The sequence below is a fragment of the Salmo salar genome, chromosome 07 (assembly GCF_965601325.2).
Source record: "Salmo salar chromosome 07, fSalSal1, whole genome shotgun sequence".
Lineage (NCBI taxonomy): Eukaryota > Metazoa > Chordata > Actinopteri > Salmoniformes > Salmonidae > Salmo > Salmo salar.
In genome coordinates, this window is record NC_138297.1 from 75,362,261 (window position 1) to 75,369,735 (window position 7,475).

The window sequence follows — 7,475 nt, forward strand, 5'->3', positions numbered from 1 at the left end:
CTCCGCCCCAGGTCCAGTCTTGTGCCCCTCCGCCCCAGGTCCAGTCTTGTACCCCTAGCCCCTCCGCCCCAGGTCCAGTCTTGTACCCCTAGCCCCTCCGCCCCAGGTCCAGTCCTGTACCCCTAGCCCCTCCACCCCAGGTCCAGTCCTGTGCCCCTCCGCCCCAGGTCCAGTCCTGTGCCCCTCCGCCCCAGGTCCAGTCCTGTACCCCTAGCCCCTCCGCCCCAGGTCCAGTCCTGTACGCCTAGCCCCTCCGCCCCAGGTCCAGTCTTGTACCCCTAGCCCCTCTGCCCCAGGTCCAGTCTTGTGCCCCTCCGCCCCAGGTCCAGTCTTGTGCCCCTCCGCCCCAGGTCCAGTCTTGTGCCCCTCCGCCCCAGGTCCAGTCTTGTGCCCCTCCGCCCCAGGTCCAGTCTTGTGCCCCTCCGCCCCAGGTCCAGTCTTGTGCCCCTAGCCCCTCCGCCCCAGGTCCAGTCTTGTACCCCTAGCCCCTCCGCCCCAGGTCCAGTCTTGTACCCCTAGCCCCTCCGCCCCAGGTCCAGTCCTGTACCCCTAGCCCCTCCACCCCAGGTCCAGTCCTGTGCCCCTACCCCAGGTCCAGTCCTGTACCCCTAGCCCCTCCACCCCAGGTCCAGTCCTGTGCCCCTCCACCCCAGGTCCAGTCCTGTACCCCTAGCCCCTCCACCCCAGGTCCAGTCCTGTGCCCCTCCACCCCAGGTCCAGTCCTGTACCCCTAGCCCCTCCACCCCAGGTCCAGTCCTGTACCCCTAGCCCCTCCGCCCCAGGTCCAGTCCTGTGCCCCTCCGCCCCAGGTCCAGTCTTGTACCCCTAGCCCCTCCGCCCCAGGTCCAGTCTTGTACCCCTAGCCCCTCCGCCCCAGGTCCAGTCTTGTACCCCTAGCCCCTCCGCCCCAGGTCCAGTCTTGTACCCCTAGCCCCTCCGCCCCAGGTCCAGTCTTGTACCCCTAGCCCCTCCGCCCCAGGTCCAGTCCTGTGCCCCTCCACCCCAGGTCCAGTCCTGTACCCCTAGCCCCTCCACCCCAGGTCCAGTCCTGTGCCCCTACCCCAGGTCCAGTCCTGTACCCCTAGCCCCTCCGCCCCAGGTCCAGTCTTGTACCCCTAGCCCCTCCGCCCCAGGTCCAGTCTTGTACCCCTAGCCCCTCCGCCCCAGGTCCAGTCTTGTACCCCTAGCCCCTCCGCCCCAGGTCCAGTCTTGTACCCCTAGCCCCTCCGCCCCTGGTCCAGTCTTGTACCCCTAGCCCCTCCGCCCCAGGTCCAGTCCTGTACGCCTAGCCCCTCCGCCCCAGGTCCAGTCTTGTACCCCTAGCCCCTCTGCCCCAGGTCCAGTCTTGTGCCCCTCCGCCCCAGGTCCAGTCTTGTGCCCCTCCGCCCCAGGTCCAGTCTTGTGCCCCTCCGCCCCAGGTCCAGTCTTGTGCCCCTCCGCCCCAGGTCCAGTCTTGTGCCCCTCCGCCCCAGGTCCAGTCTTGTGCCCCTCCGCCCCAGGTCCAGTCTTGTACCCCTAGCCCCTCCGCCCCAGGTCCAGTCTTGTACCCCTAGCCCCTCCGCCCCAGGTCCAGTCCTGTACCCCTAGCCCCTCCACCCCAGGTCCAGTCCTGTGCCCCTACCCCAGGTCCAGTCCTGTACCCCTAGCCCCTCCACCCCAGGTCCAGTCCTGTGCCCCTCCACCCCAGGTCCAGTCCTGTACCCCTAGCCCCTCCACCCCAGGTCCAGTCCTGTGCCCCTCCACCCCAGGTCCAGTCCTGTACCCCTAGCCCCTCCACCCCAGGTCCAGTCCTGTACCCCTAGCCCCTCCGCCCCAGGTCCAGTCCTGTGCCCCTCCGCCCCAGGTCCAGTCTTGTACCCCTAGCCCCTCCGCCCCAGGTCCAGTCTTGTACCCCTAGCCCCTCCGCCCCAGGTCCAGTCTTGTACCCCTAGCCCCTCCGCCCCAGGTCCAGTCTTGTACCCCTAGCCCCTCCGCCCCAGGTCCAGTCTTGTACCCCTAGCCCCTCCGCCCCAGGTCCAGTCCTGTGCCCCTCCACCCCAGGTCCAGTCCTGTACCCCTAGCCCCTCCACCCCAGGTCCAGTCCTGTGCCCCTACCCCAGGTCCAGTCCTGTACCCCTAGCCCCTCCGCCCCAGGTCCAGTCCTGTACCCCTAGCCCCTCCGCCCCAGGTCCAGTCTTGTACCCCTAGCCCCTCCGCCCCAGGTCCAGTCTTGTACCCCTAGCCCCTCCGCCCCAGGTCCAGTCTTGTACCCCTAGCCCCTCCGCCCCAGGTCCAGTCTTGTACCCCTAGCCCCTCCGCCCCTGGTCCAGTCTTGTACCCCTAGCCCCTCCGCCCCAGGTCCAGTCCTGTACGCCTAGCCCCTCCGCCCCAGGTCCAGTCCTGTACCCCTAGCCCCTCTGCCCCAGGTCCAGTCCTGTACCCCTAGCCCCTCTGCCCCAGGTCCAGTCTTGTGCCCCTCCGCCCCAGGTCCAGTCTTGTGCCCCTCCGCCCCAGGTCCAGTCTTGTGCCCCTCCGCCCCAGGTCCAGTCTTGTGCCCCTCCGCCCCAGGTCCAGTCTTGTACCCCTAGCCCCTCCGCCCCAGGTCCAGTCTTGTACCCCTAGCCCCTCCGCCCCAGGTCCAGTCTTGTACCCCTAGCCCCTCCGCCCCAGGTCCAGTCTTGTACCCCTAGCCCCTCCGCCCCAGGTCCAGTCCTGTACCCCTAGCCCCTCCACCCCAGGTCCAGTCCTGTACCCCTAGCCCCTCCACCCCAGGTCCAGTCCTGTGCCCCTACCCCAGGTCCAGTCCTGTACCCCTCCACCCCAGGTCCAGTCCTGTACCCCTAGCCCCTCCACCCCAGGTCCAGTCCTGTGCCCCTCCACCCCAGGTCCAGTCCTGTACCCCTAGCCCCTCCACCCCAGGTCCAGTCCTGTACCCCTAGCCCCTCCGCCCCAGGTCCAGTCCTGTGCCCCTCCGCCCCAGGTCCAGTCTTGTACCCCTAGCCCCTCCGCCCCAGGTCCAGTCTTGTACCCCTAGCCCCTCCGCCCCAGGTCCAGTCTTGTACCCCTAGCCCCTCCGCCCCAGGTCCAGTCTTGTACCCCTAGCCCCTCCGCCCCAGGTCCAGTCTTGTACCCCTAGCCCCTCCGCCCCAGGTCCAGTCTTGTACCCCTAGCCCCTCCGCCCCAGGTCCAGTCCTGTGCCCCTCCACCCCAGGTCCAGTCCTGTGCCCCTCCACCCCAGGTCCAGTCTTATACCCCTAGCCCCTCCACCCCAGGTCCAGTCTTATACCCCTAGCCCCTCCGCCCAAGGTCCAGTCTTGTGCCCCTCCGCCCAAGGTCCAGTCTTGTACCCCTAGCCCCTCCGCCCAAGGTCCAGTCTTGTACCCCTAGCCCCTCCGCCCAAGGTCCAGTCTTGTACCCCTCCGCCCCAGGTCCAGTCCTGTGCCCCTCCGCCCCAGGTCCGTCCTGTGCCCCTCCGCCCCAGGTCCAGTCCTGTGCCCCTCCGCCCCAGGTCCAGTCCTGTGCCCCTCCGCCCCAGGTCCAGTCCTGTGCCCCTCCGCCCCAGGTCCAGTCCTGTGCCCCTCCGCCCCAGGTCCAGTCCTGTGCCCCTCCGCCCCAGGTCCAGTCCTGTGCCCCTCCGCCCCAGGTCCAGTCCTGTGCCCCTCCGCCCCAGGTCCAGTCCTGTGCCCCTCCGCCCCAGGTCCAGTCCTGTGCCCCTCCGCCCCAGGTCCAGTCCTGTGCCCCTCCGCCCCAGGTCCAGTCCTGTGCCCCTCCGCCCCAGGCCCAGTCCTGTGCCGTGCCCCTCCGCCCCAGGGCAAGTCCTGTGCCGTGCCCATCCGCCCCAGGGCAAGTCCTGTGCCGTGCCCCTCCACCCCACGTCCAGTCCTGTACCCCTAGCTCCTCCGCCCCAGGTCCAGTCCCGTGCCCCTCCGCCCCAGGTCCAGTCCCGTGCCCCTCCGCCCCAGGTCCAGTCCCGTGCCCCTCCGCCCCCTATCTAGTGCACTACTTTAGACCAGGCCCCTATTCCCTACCTAGTGCACTACCTTGACCAGCTAGATGGTCTGAACTAGTGAACTAGAAAGGGAATAGGAGGCCATTTTGTCATGTGATGCCAGAGGGGTCGTCTACAACGAATTTTATCTTCACACACCTGGACTAGACACACCTGGACTAGACACACCTGGACTAGACACACTGACACACCTGGACTAGACACACCTGGACTAGACATGCTGTAACAGAGACACACCTGGACTAGACATACCTGGACTAGACACACCTGGACTAGACATGCTGTAACAGAGACACACCTGGACTAGACACACCAACAGAGACACACCTGGACTAGACACACCGACACACCTGGACTAGACACGTGACCGTTGAAATGAAATGTTTTATTTTTGCATGCGTTGTGTAGCAACACATTTTTAGTTATAAAACATGGTTCATTTGTGATTTTATTTTTTATTACTGTGAAAGTTCAACGGGCTCCACTGTCTCTTGCTCCTAACAGGTCGTGACCCCCATATTCACCTTCCTGTGGGATTCAGTAACATTCCGTCTAGATTGAATACTACTGCTGCTATAGTTTTCATTAAAGATGAGAGGGGAAGCAGGCTGATTTTTTTTTTGAACGGTTAGCGATCCTGTTATGATGTGGTTCTTCTGGTTGTGGACGAGAGAAGACATTTTAAAGTGTGGTAGACCTAGTTATGAAGAGGGTGTGTTTTTCTACCTGCTCTGTCCAGCTCTCTGAGGAACAAACATTTGTTTTTGAAAAGGGGTGTGTTGATCAGGGTTCATTTTTGAAATGGCTCCCTATTCCCTATCTAGTGCTCTACGTAGGGAATAGGGTCCCTCATAGGGGATTTGGTTAAACCTAGGGGTCCTGTCTGTGTTTCTACTGAATGTGTGTTCACAACCTTTTTGCTTTGTAAGACTGTATTTATTGTAAAAGATAAATGGAAAATATGTTGTGCTTGAGTGAGATGAATTATTTTACCTGTCTTGAGTAAATGGACTCCGATTCCCTTCTCCCCCTCGTGGAATTACACTCACTCAACATGGCCGCCGGGTTCACCCATAACTGTCTGAGTAAATGGACTCCAACTCCCTTCTCCCCCTCGTGGAATTACACTCACTCAACATGGCCGCCGGGTTCACCCATAACTGTGTAAATGGACTCACACTCACTCAACATGGCCGCCTTCTCCCCCTCGTGGAATTATACTCACTCAACATGGCCGCCGGGTTCACCCATAACTGTGTAAATGGACTCCGATTCCCTTCTCCCCCCTCGTGGAATTACACTCACTCAACATGGCCGCCGGGTTCACCCATAACTGTGTAAATGGACTCACACTCACTCAACATGGCCGCCGGGTTCACCCATAACTGTGTAAATGGACTCCGATTCCCTTCTCCCCCCTCGTGGAATTACACTCACTCAACATGGCCGCCGGGTTCACCCATAACTGTGTAAATGGACTCACACTCACTCAACATGGCCGCCGGGTTCACCCATAACTGTGTAAATGGACTCCGATTCCCTTCTCCCCCCTCGTGGAATTACACTCACTCAACATGGCCGCCGGGTTCACCCATAACTGTGTAAATGGACTCACACTCACTCAACATGGCCGCCGGGTTCACCCATAACTGTGTAAATGGACTCACACTCACTCAACATGGCCGCCGGGTTCACCCATAACTGTGTCATTGAGTTGAAAAGGGAATGTCTGCTTCAGTAATCGTCTTTCTATGGGAATATATCTCCCTTCTCACAGCCTCTCTGACATTCTAGATGTATCTTTCTAGCGCCGGTCAAAAAGTAGAGCACCATTTTTGGATGCCGGGGTGGAAGGTCCAGTCGGGTCACAGTCTGTTTCCCACAAGGCATCAGCTGGTGTGAAAGGATTCTCCATTCATCTCTGGGTTTGGTTGTTTCTGTCTGAGGTGAGGCGCTGCAGCCGTCGCCTGTCTGATACATTTCTAGTCCTTCTGATTCAAATGGGGAATAAATTCATCAATTCAACGGGTAACACTTGTTTTTCTTGTCACTGGGGGGCTGGTCGGTACCGTCTGGGGGGGGGGACGGTACCGTCCGTCTGAAATATGTACCAGACTTGCTTTAAATGCATGTCATACTTAGAAAAAAAGGTCTGACCTGGTCTATAGTAGTGCACTACGAAGGGAATAGGGCTCTGGTCTATAGTAGTGCACTATATAGGGAATAGGGCTCTGGTCTAAAGTAGTGCACTACGAAGGGAATAGGGCTCTGGTCTATAGTAGTGCACTACGAAGGGAATAGGGCTCTGGTCTATAGTATCACTATATAGGGAATAGGGCTCTGGTCTATAGTATCACTATATAGGGAATAGGGCTCTGGTCTATAGTAGTGCACTATATAGGGAATAGGGCTCTGGTCTATAGTAGTGCACTATATAGGGAATAGGGCTCTGGTCTAAAGTAGTGCACTACGAAGGGAATAGGGCTCTGGTCTATAGTAGTGCACTATATAGGGAATAGGGCTCTGGTCTAAAGTAGTGCACTACGAAGGGAATAGGGCTCTGGTCTATAGTAGTGCACTACGAAGGGAATAGGGCTCTGGTCTATAGTATCACTATATAGGGAATAGGGCTCTGGTCTAAAGTAGTGCACTACGAAGGGAATAGGGCTCTGGTCTATAGTATCACTATATAGGGAATAGGGCTCTGGTCTATAGTAGTGCACTATATAGGGAATAGGGCTCTGGTCTAAAGTAGTGCACTATATAGGGAATAGGGCTCTGGTCTAAAGTAGTGCACTATATAGGGAATAGGGCTCTGGTCTATAGTAGTGCACTATATAGGGAATAGGGCTCTGGTCTATAGTAGTGCACTATATAGGGAATAGGGCTCTGGTCTATAGTAGTGCACTATATAGGGAATAGGGCTCTGGTCTATAGTAGTGCACTACGAAGGGAATAGGGCTCTGGTCTAAAGTAGTGCACTACGAAGGGAATAGGGCTCTGGTCTATAGTAGTGCACTATATAGGGAATAGGGCTCTGGTCTATAGTAGTGCACTATATAGGGAATAGGGCTCTGGTCTATAGTAGTGTACTATATAGGGAATAGGGCTCTGGTCTATAGTAGTGCACTATATAGGGAATAGGGCTCTGGTCTATAGTAGTGTACTATATAGGGAATAGGGCCCTGGTCTATAGTAGTGCACTATATAGGGAATAGGGCTCTGGTCTATAGTAGTGCACTATATAGGGAATAGGGCCCTGGTCTATAGTAGTGTACTATATAGGGAATAGGGCTCTGGTCTATAGTAGTGTACTATATAGGGAATAGGGCTCTGGTCTATAGTAGTGCACTATATAGGGAATAGGGCTCTGGTCTATAGTAGTGCACTACGAAGGCAATAGGGCTCTGGTCTATAGTAGTGTACTATATAGGGAATAGGGCTCTGGTCTATAGTAGTGTACTATATAGGGAATAGGGCTCTGGTC

General features: G+C 58.4%; 1 protein-coding gene across 2 annotated transcripts in view; it reads left to right on the forward strand.

The window, feature by feature from the left end:
• The window catches only part of LOC123733059 (nuclear pore complex protein Nup50), a 32,571-nt gene extending 26,551 nt beyond the window's left edge, over positions 1-6,020 (forward strand). The window contains exon 9 of one of the 2 annotated variants that reach the window (XR_014392976.1): positions 107-6,020. The gene's annotated coding sequence lies outside the window, so the exon portion shown is untranslated. The remainder of the gene's footprint in view (positions 1-106) is intronic. The other variant, XR_014392977.1, reaches the window with a different exon arrangement.
• Positions 6,021-7,475: the final 1,455 nt, after the last annotated feature.